At 49.3% G+C, this 13,703-nt stretch overlaps 1 long non-coding RNA gene across 3 annotated transcripts; it reads left to right on the top strand.

Annotated features, from left to right (window-relative positions):
• The first annotated feature begins 2,917 nt into the window (after positions 1-2,917).
• LOC121832232 (uncharacterized) lies at positions 2,918-12,463 on the top strand. Of its 3 annotated transcripts, XR_006075810.2 has the most exons (4): positions 2,918-2,983; positions 4,141-4,361; positions 8,566-10,577; positions 10,702-12,463. It is a non-coding gene; the product is annotated as an uncharacterized LOC121832232 (long non-coding RNA). The 3 variants fall into 3 exon arrangements; XR_013042267.1 differs by lacking the exon at positions 4,141-4,361; XR_013042266.1 differs by having other exon boundaries at positions 4,141-10,577.
• The last annotated feature ends 1,240 nt before the right edge of the window (positions 12,464-13,703 follow it).

The following is a 13,703-nucleotide window of genomic DNA, read 5'->3' as shown; positions in this document are numbered from 1 at the left end:
ATGCTTGCCACGCATTTTTCTGTTCATCTGTGGTTGCTTTCTTAGCATTGAACCTCTGGATCACCTCGAGGGAGCTTCTGGGTGCCCTGATGAAGTAACCAGTGAGATAACTGAACACCTCGTATTCCCAGCATCCCCCTTCCCTCCCAGCATCCCTGTCCCCTCCCAGCATCACCTCCTGAAACAACCTCTAATCACATACTAACTGAAGGGCGATGTTTCTTTTCTTAGTGGCTTTTATACGTCTCATGCAACTCCGCCCCCCCCCCTTTCAAGATGTTTATATTTTTCTCCATGGCCCTTTCTAGGTTAAATGTGAGTGCATGAACACATATACATACCACTTGGAATGTGGATAGTTTCCCTAGTATTTTTTTTATCCTCTCAATTTAGGTTGTTTTCATATTTTTCTGAAGAAGAAAGAAAAGTGTGGGATACATACCATGCAGAACAACTTAAAACCATATAAGAATGTCGAACAGTAGCTCTTGCCTTCAACGAGTTGACTAATATTTCTGTCTCTTTGAAACAAGGATCATCTTACATCTGTGGCTTTGGAGTCTGGCCCTACTTCCTTTTTATCCTCAATAATATATTTTCAGTCTTCAGGAACACCACACCATAACTCACTTGTTTATCATAACACGGGAATTCCATTATTCTGATCCATCATTAACTTAAATATCTTCTAGATTGGGACTCTCGGGTTATCTCCAGTTTTTTGCCATTGTTTGGAGTGCTGTGATGAATGTCTGAGAGCCTTCATCCATTCCCAGGTCACTGGTTGCTTCTCTGTCATAAATACCTATAATTGAGGAGATAAGTTCCAGGTACGTGTTTTCACTGCTTTTCCAGGAACTGCTGCCTACTGATCAGCTTTTATGACATAGAGTGATTTTACAACACATAGTAGAAGTAAGAGTCACCAGAGGCAGCTACTGTTGGACTTTTTTGGTGAACCCTGCCATCTCGGTGGGGATGTTTATGTAAGTGAACCAGAGGTTATTGTGTACATACACTGGACAAACATGTCAGAAACCAGGAATCGTTTTCTGTGCTGAGAAGACAGTTCCTTGAGTGAAAGAGCTTGCTACCAAGCTCGGGGGTCTGAGTTTGATCTCTGGAATCCATGGGGAAGAGAAGCATCAGCTCCACAAAGTTTTGTTCTGACCTCCACACATGCACTGTATACACACAGACACACAGACACACAGACACACACACACACACACACACATACACACACACTCACACAGTGACAACATGAAATCCTGTCTTAAGAAATAAAAGAAAAACAACTTTTCCATTAAAAAAAAAAAGTCAGAAAGTGGCAAAATGAGATCCTGTGGCTATTTTAATGAGCTCTGGTTTTTAAAAATAGTAACATGAATCATTTTCACTTTTACTGACCATTTGTTTTTCTCTTCTGTCCATCACTTTTCCTCACTTTTGGCATGTTTATCTTTCTCTCATTGTTATGAGCTTTCTGTATAAATCAAGCATATTAACACACTACATCTTATAAGCATACCAAAAAAGGTAGCTTTCCTGTTACCTTTCGGTGTTTTTACCATACCCGTGCATATTGTAGTAATAACTTCATACAGTCTTGCCTGTCAGAGTTGTCTCCATAATACCTTTTATCTATCACTGCCTTCAAATGGTCCTCCACACTGGGTCAAGTCTGACCTGAATTTCCTTCTAGTGTCTTTGTGACTTTATTTGTGTATACAAGCCTTTTTTTATTCACCAGGATGTTTTTTTTGTTTGTTTGTTTGTTTATGATTGGGTTAAGAGTTTGACTGAATTTCCTCCCACGTCATTTGCTGAATAACCAATCTTCTCCACCCTTGTCACATGCTAGATAGTTACACATGCTCCTGCCCATCCCTGGCTGCCAGAGCTGCCCCACCCATCGCCCCCTTGTGCTGGGCTGAGAGGACGGAGCTTTCTGGTGAGAACAGGCAGGCTATGATGACCCACTAGACATGGCTGGACTCAAGTCCTCTCAGCTCATTTGGATGGTGACTGTGTTCAGCATGACAGTGGAGAGCCGCAATCTACTCTTCAAGCAGAACACACATGGACTCCACTGGGAAAGAAAGCATCCACTTCAAAGTTCAGCTAGTGCAAACGTGTACAGAAACTCAGTCTTCCTCTCTGCTGGTGGCTGTTAAATGTCAAGCCATCAGGACCCAGAGTCATCCTGGAAGAGAGTCTTAATGAAGCATTGTCTAGATCAGTTTGGCCTGTGGGCATGTCTGTAGGGGACTGTCTGGATTGTTAATAGAGGTGGAGTATAGAAGTAAAGAAAGCTAGTCCAGCACAGTGGCCAGCAGACAGCATGGCTGTGTTCGGTTTTCCCTGCCTGTGACTGCAGAGGTGATGTGGTCAGCGGTCACCAGCTCCTGCCTCTGTGGACCAGAACCTGGAATTGTGAGCTGAACAGACCCTTGCCACCCTTGTATTGCTTTCCGCCAGGATATTTCATCACAGCAGCAGAATGAAACCAGAACAAGCACACTCTCAGTTCTCCTCCATAGAAGCAAAAGCTGTTAGTGATTGCTGCACACTATATGGAAAAGATAGACGTAAGGATATAGGGATAGATGGATGAACAGGTCTCTTCTTCCACGCTCATTTGCACACATTTGTCAAATAAATAAAGTGCTTCACCTTAATAAACACTTAATAAATTAAATGTTTCACCTTAATCACTTTAATCTCAGTGATTTGTCTCAAAAATGAGCCCATGTGTGTGCACAAAGATCACCCTATTGTTCTTAGTGGTTGTTTGAGTTCCCCTGAGTGATAAACCCTCATCTCAGCCTTCAGAAATGGACAATGAGGTTTGTGACAGTTGGTTAGTTTCCTTAGTAACCATGGTCCTGGCCACATTTTTCTTCCCTGGCCACTCCCTACCAACAGAACACAATCCATAACCCTGGGTCTTGAGACTCTACAGTGGAGTCCTACTTTGTTGGTGAGTCCAATTTCAACCATTCTCCAGACCTCTGATTTGCCACCCCTGGCCTTTGATTCCCTGGGAGACAGAAAAGGTACACTCCCAGGAAAGGGACTACAGACTGTTTTCAGGATGCAGATGAGGCTGTTTAGCCCTCAGTCTCTGGCTCTTGTTGAAGAGGGATCTTAGACTGAGTCCTTAAGAAAGGGGATGAAATGAGAGTAAGGTGTTTGGGGGGAACCTGTACCAGTTTTACAAATCCATGGCAGTGAGCATCAACCACAGTGCGGTATTGGTCCAAAGAGAGGGTGCCAGGGCTCGAATGCAAAGATCCCCAGCTCTCAAAGGCTTGACCCAGCTGAGGAGCAGCACCTGCCCATGCCATGCTGTGAAGCATTCCTGCTGCTCTTACACAAGGTCGTCCTACAAGTGCTGACCCCAAGGTCCAGGCTGCTTGGACCTTGCAACCCCCATGGCACAGACCCCAGCCTTCTCCAGACAGAAGCCCTGGCCTCCATCTGCACAAACAGGAAGAAATACGCACAAAGTCTGCCTGGCCCTCACTGCCTCACACCAGAAGGAGCACCTGACCCCACCTCACCCCACCTCACCCCACCTCACCCCACCTCACCCCACCTCACCCCACCTCACCTTCTTTGACAATTTTGTACATGTATATAACGTATTTGGGTCATTTCCCTCCCCATCACCCTTCCACTCCCACTGAATCCCGACTTTTTTCTAACAAGCCTCACCCCCTGTCCCTGTTTTCACATCTTTTGGTTGGTTTGTGGGTTTTGTTTGTTATGTTTTCTGCCACACTGCATTTAATTAGGGTTTCTTGCATGAGCATGGCTTGCGGTGGATGTTGTTGACTGGAACACGGGCAGCTTCACAGGGGCTACAGCACTGAGAAAATGACTCCACCTCTTCCACCAACCGTTCACCCCTACTGGCTCCTCACACAGGGTCGGAGCACCAGGAGCACCATGAGCACCGTTCTCTCATCTATGATGGAATATGGATGGCTCGATCTTGTGGAGGTCTCATGCAGATAACCAGAGCCATCATATATATATCATATATAATATATCCAGTTAACAGCTTCTCACGGCACTTCTCTTCATCCTCCACCCCTGCTCTCTTTCCCCTTCCTCCCTTCCATGATGTTCTAGAGGTGTGAAGAAAGCATGCAGGAGCCAGGTACTTGGGACTGAGTGGCTTCCAGAACAGAGCCTTTCCTCTGCCACACAAAGCTGCTGAGAGGCTGGCTCATTTCCAGGCTGAGGCAAAGATCTAGCAGAGAGGGAGATGTGAGCCAGAGAGGAAAGCAAGGCCCAGCCAAGGACTCTGCCTCGAAATGGGGACAACCCTTCTAAGATGGAAAGACCAGAAGGTGAGAGCAGACCCATCAGAGCAACTTAGCTTCTTCATTCTCTCCAATAGCACGCACGAGATGAAAGCCTTGACCCTCAAGTCCAACTTGGCAGGAGGAAATCCACGGTGTATGACAGCCCAGCTGATTGCCTCTCTGGGTCTCAGTTTTCCCATCTGTAAAATGCAAATGACACAGCAACGCGTACCACATTCCTGTGGATTATCTAAGCTAGCTGACAGAACATTGAAGATAGTTACTGACAGGAATTACCAGCACAAGTAACATATATGATCCTCTTTCTGGTCATGACTCATCTCTCTGCTTCCACCCCCTTTACAACAGACTGTTAAGTTATGAATCCATCAACAGATCTATCCACTGATGAGCTCAGAGCACTCATGCTGCATACAGTCCCTTCCCACCTCTGAACACTGCATCAGAGTCCACTTGGCACTCAAGCCTTGAAGGAAAAGTTTCATGTGTAGTTAGAGTTTTCCTGCCTTGCCCACAGTCAGGACAAATCTTTGTCACCCGCCAGTTCCACAGCTGCTCAGACCCAACCAAGTAAACACAAAGACTTATATTGCTTACAAACTGTATGGCCATGGCAGGCTTCTTGCTAACTGTTCTTATAGCTTAAATTAATCCATTTCTAGAAATCTATACCTTGCCACGTGGCTCGTGGCTTACCGGCATCTTCACATGCGGCTTGTCATGGTGGCGGCTGGCAGTGTCTCTGACTCAGCCTTCCACTTCCCAGAATTCTTCTCCTCCTTGTCCCGCCTATACTTCCTCCTGCCTGACTACTGGCCAATCAGTGTTTTATTTACTAACCAATCAGAGCAACATATTTGCCATACAGAACATCCCACAGCATTCATGTTCAAATTACAGTAGTTTTACTGTTTTTTGTTGTTGTTTTTGTTTTGATTTTTTTTTTGTAGTCAAGTATCCTGGTGATTTGTAAATATTCCAGTTCTCTTCTTCTCTAAGGCTTGTAGAACATGAGCATCTCGACCCACTTTAGATGTAGTCATTTCAAAGATGGCTTGCTCCAGCCAATGGGAAGTGATTGGAGGTGAAGTGTGTCAACGCTTGCAAGTCAATTGGTGTCATTGTGCTGTCTCGCCTCTTTTCTGATTTGATTCCATGCAAGGATAAGAGATGCCAATGGAGGTGACAGCCGGAGCAAGGAGCAAATGGAAGAGCTTCTGAGGGCTGAGGCAGGAACAGGAGTACTCATCATGCTTCCCCAATGGAACCCCCCCCAACCCCACACCCACACCCACACACTGATCCTGCCTCTTTAATAACTACATCCAAGTGAATTCAGAGGAAAGGGTCAGATTGGTCATGGCCAAGGAGTCTCTTGGTAGCTGGAAGGCTGGATGAGATTTCTGAGGGCAGAGACCATGGTATGGCCACCTCTGTGACCCCAGGTGTCTGACTAAGAGCCTTCTCTCTAGTTGCAACTGAAAACAGGTTTGGTGATAGATGAATGAACTTGAGGCTGAAACCCCAAGGGAATGACCAGTGTTAGGGATTCTGAAAAGGAACAAACCTGGGTTCCAAAGCAACTTCACATGACATCATATGTGTGACTTTGAACCAGTCCCTTAAGCATGCTGACATCAGCTTCCTCAAGCATGGAGATAATGCAATATTGATTAATAAGATTGGTACCAGGGAGGGGGTTGGGTGAGAAGAGAGCTCTTCTTAACGCCTCCACGTGAACAATGCCAGACAAAGGTCTCAGTCCTGATCTCACAGTTTCTGGCAAAGTGACCTCAGGCCAGGTCTTTCCTTTTCTTTGTCCCTCCTTTGTGGCTGGATGGAACTAATACCATTTAATTCCCAGACCACTGCAGCATTCTAGGAGATGGCGCAAGGCCACCAGTATGGAGCCAGGCACACTTTGGAGGCAACTGCAGGGGTCAGTGCAGATCTGGGCTGCAGCATAGCACCATGGATACCTGCTGGGGTCCTCCATCCCACCTCTCCAAACAGCAGTGTGGTTTGACAAATGAAGCTGCGTGGGAGTGATAACATGGGATAATGGGTCCGTTTGTGATGTCTTCCAGGGTCAGGTTCAGAGCCGAGCCTGCTCTTGGATCCCTGGTGACTATGTTCTGAGGGCCTCAGTGGTGACATGTCTCCCAGAGCTGTTGAGACCAGGTTGCTCACACTCCTTGACTATTTGTGTAGATTCTCCATAAAGCTATTCCAAGGCGTGTTAATACATGCAGCCAAAGAGTGGTTTGGTGCTGAATGATCCAGAATGGCTGGAGAAGGCTCCTGGCTTCACAAACTTGCTCTCCTGCTGTCTGTCAAGAAAACCCAGTCCTCCTTCCCACCTCCCAGCCCCATGCTCTATCAAGACATTATTCACAAGGGGGTATCAAGACACCTGGGCTCCTCCACATCTAGAAATTGTTACCTCGTCCATTAGTACTTATTGAGCACCCTCTGTATACCAGCACTTGGCAGTTTGCCGATGCCATTTCTCTTGGTCTTTCCAGACACTCTGTGAGTCATGCATTATTGACCTTATTTCCCAAGCAAAGGATTGAGTTTGGGAGATAGTAATTAAATTGCCCCCAAACACAGGGAAGATGATGTAAGTCCTCATTCAGACCCCAAAGCCAGGCCACCTCTCCCTCCTTCCAGTGCCCTTCCTTATTATACAGAAAGCAAAGAAAACATATGAAGAAGACAAATGACTATTAGGGGTTTGGAATGTTTTCATGTGTGGGATTTCAGATACCCCAAGAAGAGCGGTGCCATTGGGCGAAGGGTCACTGTGACTCTGCCTCAGCTGGCCATTTTGAAAGGGTTGTAAGTCAGTAAGTCTGGAGCATTATAACCTGAGGACTCTTCTCAGAGAAAGTGTCTAGTCTCCTTCAACAAGTGCAGGTGACACCTTAGAAACTGATATGATCTAGAGCACAGTCCTAAACTTTAGGGGACACCACAATTTCCCCATAGTACTGAGAAAACTTCTGGTTAAGGCAGGGGCTATCCCTCATGGGTTAGCTGCCATGCTGAGCTCTCCATGAGGGGATGGGAAGGGGTTCTGAGCAGTAGGAAGGGAGGCTGGGAGAGGACCCCAGTCACTCATCTCCCTGGTCCTCCCTTCCTCCCCTTCTGCAGCCAGGTACTTTGCCTTTGTGTTGGCCCAGCAGCTCCCCTGTAGGTGTGTGGCATCATCTCCCATCTCTCCCTGTCTCCATCTCCCACTCCCCTGCAAAAGTAGAGGCTGCAGAAGCATGTTCAAAGGGAAGTTTTGAAGGGAGGGCTTGGAGCCATATGACCTGGAACAAAGGAACACTGGGCAAAAACACTGGGCTCTGAAATCTCTGGCAAAGGAGCAGGTGCAGTCTGTGTGATGCCAGAGGGTGGCGGTGGAGCCAATGACCCAAGCTTCTGGGGGATCTCTCAGGATGCACCAGAAATAGAATGGAGATTCTGGTGTCCCTCAAACTCAGAGATCACTCCATTGCAAGTGCCATCTCCCAGGAAAAACTTCCACACGAAAGACTAGCAGGTCCATTTCCTAGCAGCTTCAGCAGGTCAGAGGGCTAGAGGCCACAGGGTTCTGGAGGACAGGGACACCATGATCTATTCTTTAAGGCTGGGGCCATAAGGAACCTGGGGCCATGGCCTTGTAACTGGTGCTGTACTCTGTGGATGGCTACTCAGAAATCCGTGTGTGAAATAGAACAGACGGTTTCTGTTATCCTGTGTTCCATCTCTCTGTACCTTGACATCTTCCACTGCAGACCCCAAGGCACTGAGATATAGCACCACATGCTTTTAGAGTGTGTCACTACAGCTAGAAGACAGAGTCAGGAGCTGGGAGTTCAACCCCACTGATCTGGCTTCAAGCCCCAGGCCGTTAACATGAGGTAGACTCTGCTATGCAGAAAGACTCTGGTGCAGAAATAGATCCCATGAGGAATCCTACCTCCGTGATGCACGGAGGGCTGATGGAAAGTGACATTGGTCAATCACTTTGCTCTGGCCTTGATCCAGGGGGCATGTTTCCTAAGTGGTAGCTATGGTAATTAACGTAGGTATAATACAGTACAAGCCCCCAGCAGATTGTGTGAGGGAAAGGGATGTTGATGACTGATGCTCAGACTACCAGCTGTGACTGCCGGTGCCTACCTTACAGGAGTTCAGCGTCACCTGTCGTGCTAGGTCACTGAAGTTTTCTTTCCAGGAATATATCTGCTCTGTGTGGTACCAAGAGAAGATAGAATGGTGTCATGTAATGGGCCAGGTCCCCACACCTCCTGTTCAGGGACTTCGCTGAGACGTAAGTATAGTCACATCCATTTAATAGATAAGGATCCAGAACTTTCCTGAGAAGTCAGAGCTAGCCAGGGGGGCAGTTCAGGGATCCAAATCCAGTTCCTCAAAGATAGAGGCCTAGATCCTCTGCCTTGAATTTAAATCCTTTTCCATGGCCCACAGATTTCTAGAAAAAAATTAGCATGCCCTTGACTTCCCACTCATGCACAGATCACCCCAGAGTCTACTTCCAGGACTTAAAACCTAGAGGTTTCCCCCACAGGTCTGAGTCCCAAAGACGCAGCCAGCAGAGGCTGCCTAAACCCTCCTCTTGACAATCTCGCTGGCAGAATCCCAGAGCTGCAGAGCTGAGGGATTGAGGAAGAAGGCTTTGAAGTCTCCCTCATAGGGAGCTGCAGAAAGCGGCTTGTTGTCTTATGCAGAGAGCAGTTGAGGATATCAAAGGGAAGATAGGATGTTAAATTTGAGTGATCAATGTTTAATAGTCATGGTTGTAAGCTGTCACGGGGGATGCACTGGGTGGGGAGCCTCACAAGTTGCAGGATTTGAGCTACCAGTGCTGTAGGCTGTGGAGGAGCCCTCTGGCATCCCTGTGAGCAGGGAGAATGGATGAAGAGGTACAGGGGTGAGCCCACACCCCTCTACCTGGCTGCTTATGTGAGAGGGGTCGCCTAGAAGAAGGCCATGATCAGGGGGAAAGTGAACACATAAACTCTGCCCAAGGAGCAATCAGTCACACAGATGCTGGCTTCTCCTTATCAGGATGGTCAAGGGCAGCTGTGTTCCAGCACCCAGCAAGGCAGAGTGGGGTCCACCCTGGGCTTAAAGGGACTTGAAGATCTAGGTCTTGGAAATTTTGCCAGGGAAAACGTTGACATTCCATTGAAACTTCTGCGGGAAATTCCAGACTAAGGGCAGTAGGAGGAGATTGTGTGGACTCCAGGAGAGGGTGATGCTAGGGAGAGATGGGGCCTTCCTCTGCAGGGCAGTCCTGAGGAGCAGTGGAGTAGCTCCTTCCAAATATCCTAACCTCCATGATGTCTGTCACCTTTCCTTTCACAGAAGGAGCTCGGAGGAATGTCAGCTCCCTTGTGTTGTGGTTTGAAGACCCTAGCAGATGGGGGGAGCTACCCCAGACCAGGCCCTCTGTCACCTTCATGGGTTGACATGGCAGGGAACTCAGCTCTGACCCCTCCCCCTCTGGAGCTCCCAGGCATGCAGGGCTGTGGAGGGGCAGGGCTGAGGACCAGGAGGAGCGCTCCCTAAAAGCTTTCTTGGCTGAAGAGCAGGAGACAAGCTGGGCTGTCCCCACAGGCAGCCCTCATCTGTTCCCAAATTCGGGCATCCCAAGAGAGCGTCAGGAAAGGCTTAGAGGAGTGGGGATGTGGACTGACGGGCTAACAAGTCAGGAAACCTCAGCCTCAGTGCCTGGCTAGGCAGGGGCCGCCAGACCTCACATGGCTGCCTGCCACCTCCTGAGCAAAACACAATTTCACGACTCTTTGGGGGATAAAGGATTTTATTTACCTCTTTTCAAAAGCTTCAGAATTCTTCCTGAACATCAAATAACTCCTGGCAAACACATCCCTGATGAGGAACATGAAGTGAAACAGAACCAGATGGGCTGACTCGCTCTGGGCTCTGGGCTCGCACGGAGGAGGAAGGGCAGATCTCACTCACAGTGAGGCTGGGCTGTGGGCCACAGGAAGTGCATCGGGAGGGGGGCACAGCCTTCCAGGCAGGGTGGGGGACAAAGTCCCCTGGACCTTGCCGGAGATGGAGTCACACTGCCTGCCATCTGGCTTTGTTGGGAAGAGAAAAGAAGTGGGGCTTCCGGCAGCCTGTTGGTGGCACCCCAGCAGTGTGGATCTTGCCAAAACCTGGCATCTAAGGCACTGGGGACCCAGTGGACCCTGAAAGGTAAGTTAGTGTCATGTGATGGGAAGATGGAGTAGCCAGTGTATTTAGAGGCCTCTAACCCTCCTGAGGACACTGCTAACTGTCCAAACAGTCACTCATTTTGTCTTTCCTGAACTGGTTCCAGTCGGCTGAAACACAGCATTTCCCAGCCTCTCAAGAGGAGGCACAGCGGCGGCAGGCCTGACCAGCGGCAAGCAGGGTCCACAGGGACGGCTGTGAGCTTCACCTGGCTCTTCCTCCAGACATCGCTCCTTTCTTGGCACATCCTCGACCCCCAGGAGGGAGGCTGCCGCTGGAGACGAGCTGACCAAGGCTGGTGGGACAGGATGAAGCAGCCTGGGTCCTCCAAGCTCTGTAGAGCCACTGCCTCAGCCTTGAACATCTCCAGCATTGTGCCTGTCGGTAAGGCTGAACTGCTGTGGGGCTCAGCAGACAGTGTCACGGTTCTCTGTGGAATATAGTCCAGAGCGATCCTGGCACCAGACCAGTGTTCTCAGTCCCAGGTGGGCAGTCCCAGAAATTCAGACTCACGTATGTGCTACACCTGCGCTAAACTCGTATGCTCCCTAGACTCTGTAGCTAGAGTTTTCCTGCCTTGCCCACAGTCAGGACAAATCTTTGTCACCCGCCAGTCCCACAGCTGCTCAGACCCAACCAAGTAAACACAGAAACTTATATTGCTTACAAACTGTATGGCCGTGGCAGGCTTCTTGCTAACTGTTCTTATAGCTTAAATTAATCCATTTCCATAAATCTATACCTTGCCACGTGGCTGGTGGCTTACCGGCGTCTTCACATGCTGCTGGTCATGGCGGCGGCTGCAGTGTCTCTCCGCCTCAGCCTTCCGCTTCCCAGAATTCTCCTCTCTCCTTGTCCCACCTACTTCCTGCCTGGCCACTGGCCAACCAGTGTTTTACTTATTGACCAATCAGAGCAACAGATTTGACATACAGACCATCCCACAGCAAGACTCTCTTCTCTACTGGCTCCCCCAGTTGCCCTAGTGGGTCTCTGGCCCATCTCCTTCAGGAGGCTCATGCCCTTCCACTTCAGCAGAGGCCACCTGGTGTTCGGTCCACCCCCATGACCTCTCCAGACTCTAGCCTGTCCTTTGAGAGTGGACTGTTAAAATATAGACGATGATTTCTAGCTTATCCGGGGTATAGGAATTTCAACATGGAACTTGCCTATATAAAATGGAGCTTGTTGTGGCAAGCCAGGCTACGTTACTCAGCCACGGTAGTAGGAACCACATGGGAACTCATAAAGCTTATCCATTGATTTTTTTTTCACACGGACCTTAATGGCAAGATCTCTTCTAAGACAAACATTTGAAGTGGAATCTTTTACATGTAAGGCAGGCAGACGATGAGGGGCCTCTCCTGGGAAAGCCCTGGAGATTCCACAGAGCACCATTGGAAGTCACCATGACTGGAATGAAAAGACCAAACCAGTCACTCACTTAGTGAGCTGGGCAGAGCTGGAGAGTGGCAAGAGGGTATGGCTGCTGGGGGTCCCCACCTCCTCCAAACCAAAGACCCCAAAGCGAGACACAAGCCTACCCTCAGAGCTTCCTCTAGCCCAGTGGTTCCAGCCCTCCTAATGCCAAGACCCTTTAAAACAGTGCCTCACGTTGTGGTGACCCCCGTCATTAAATTCCTCCATTGCTACTTCATGACTGGAATTTCCATACTGTTTGGAAGCATACTATGATAACTGTGTTTTTCAACAGTCTTAGACCCCCTGTAAAAGGGTCATTTGACCCCCCCCCCCAAGAGGCCACGGCCCACAGTCTGAGAACTGCTACTAGCATATCCTTAATTGAGATTCTACCAGCTGAAGCCCAGGCCATTGTGTGCCCCCGCCCACTCCCACCCCCCCACCTCCCACCCACCCCCACCTCCCACCCACCCCCACCTCCCACCCACCCCCACCTCCCACCCAACCCCCCACCCCCCCACCCCACCCGCAGGCTGCAGCCCAAGCTTTACTCTTCTCCATTGCCTTGTACCTTCCTCTCCAGCCACAGCTAATGCTTGTCACCATCCACACAACCTTCTCAGAGACTGATGACAAGCCTCTCCCGAAGGAACGCTTCCAATGACCCAGATTTATAGGACATTCGAGCCCTTACCTCTAAACTCCAGCCTGACCCTCAGGTTTTCTCCCAAACTTCCGTCTTCCCATGGACACTCCACCACTCTTCTCTACCCCTACCTCTCCTCCAAGCCCATGCTTGTGGCCCTATGTGATGCTGAGACCATCTGAAGTTGTTGTAGTTCCGGTCCTCCTTTCCTCTTGGCTCCACCCCTCAGCCCCCCTCCGAGGTCTAGTTCATTTTTCCTTCTTTCTGGAGCCTTCCTTGTTCCCTTTACCTACCTCAGCTTCTGGAGGGCAGTCACAGTGTCAGCATGCATTCGGCTTGCAGTGTGCTTGTGGACTACATGAAGGAAAGAAGGGAGAGATCTACCACCTCCGTATAAGGCATACATTCTGTTTACTTGGATGTAAAGAGGTTGGTTGGTGCACGTGTGTCCTGTTTTGCTAACTACGCTCCCACACTCCTCATTTAACAGTAGCCTGCGTTCCTTCTGCAATTTGCCTCTTCCCCACTGTGTGTGGTCCTGGTGGAGGGGAACTCTAGGCTTCTGCCTCCCATTATGAAAGCCAAAGGGCCAACTCCAACTCCCCAAGTCTCCTGGGCCCCACTGGGGAACAGAAACGTGCCTCGACCTTTCTCCTGGGAGCACACATCTGCTGAGAGTCATGTATAATGTCAGCCAAGCTTCTGGGTTGCCGGCCACAGCATCCAGCTTGGTCAGTTTGAGCCAGGCAGGGATTTATTCCATAGAAGGTGAGAAAGATCACAGGCCTGATGGGAAGGCTGGCAGATGGGCAGCAGCAAGACAGCCAGGCCACAGCTGGGATCTTAGCTGAATAGTCCTCCAGACACCAATCCATGTGACTACACACAGGATGCCACCTTGCTTCCCATGCTGGGCACAGCACGGCCATCCTTCCAACTGGTCACTGCTGCTGCGGCTGTTCTAACATCCTGCCACCTACACAGAAGGACCTTGATGGTGCTCTACGGCACGGCCTGCTACTCGTTTCCCAGGTGACATG

The sequence above is a fragment of the Peromyscus maniculatus genome, chromosome 9 (assembly GCF_049852395.1).
Source record: "Peromyscus maniculatus bairdii isolate BWxNUB_F1_BW_parent chromosome 9, HU_Pman_BW_mat_3.1, whole genome shotgun sequence".
NCBI lineage: Eukaryota > Metazoa > Chordata > Mammalia > Rodentia > Cricetidae > Peromyscus > Peromyscus maniculatus.
The sequence above is the reverse complement of the archived record's forward strand: the minus strand, read 5'-3'. Positions and strand labels throughout refer to the sequence as shown.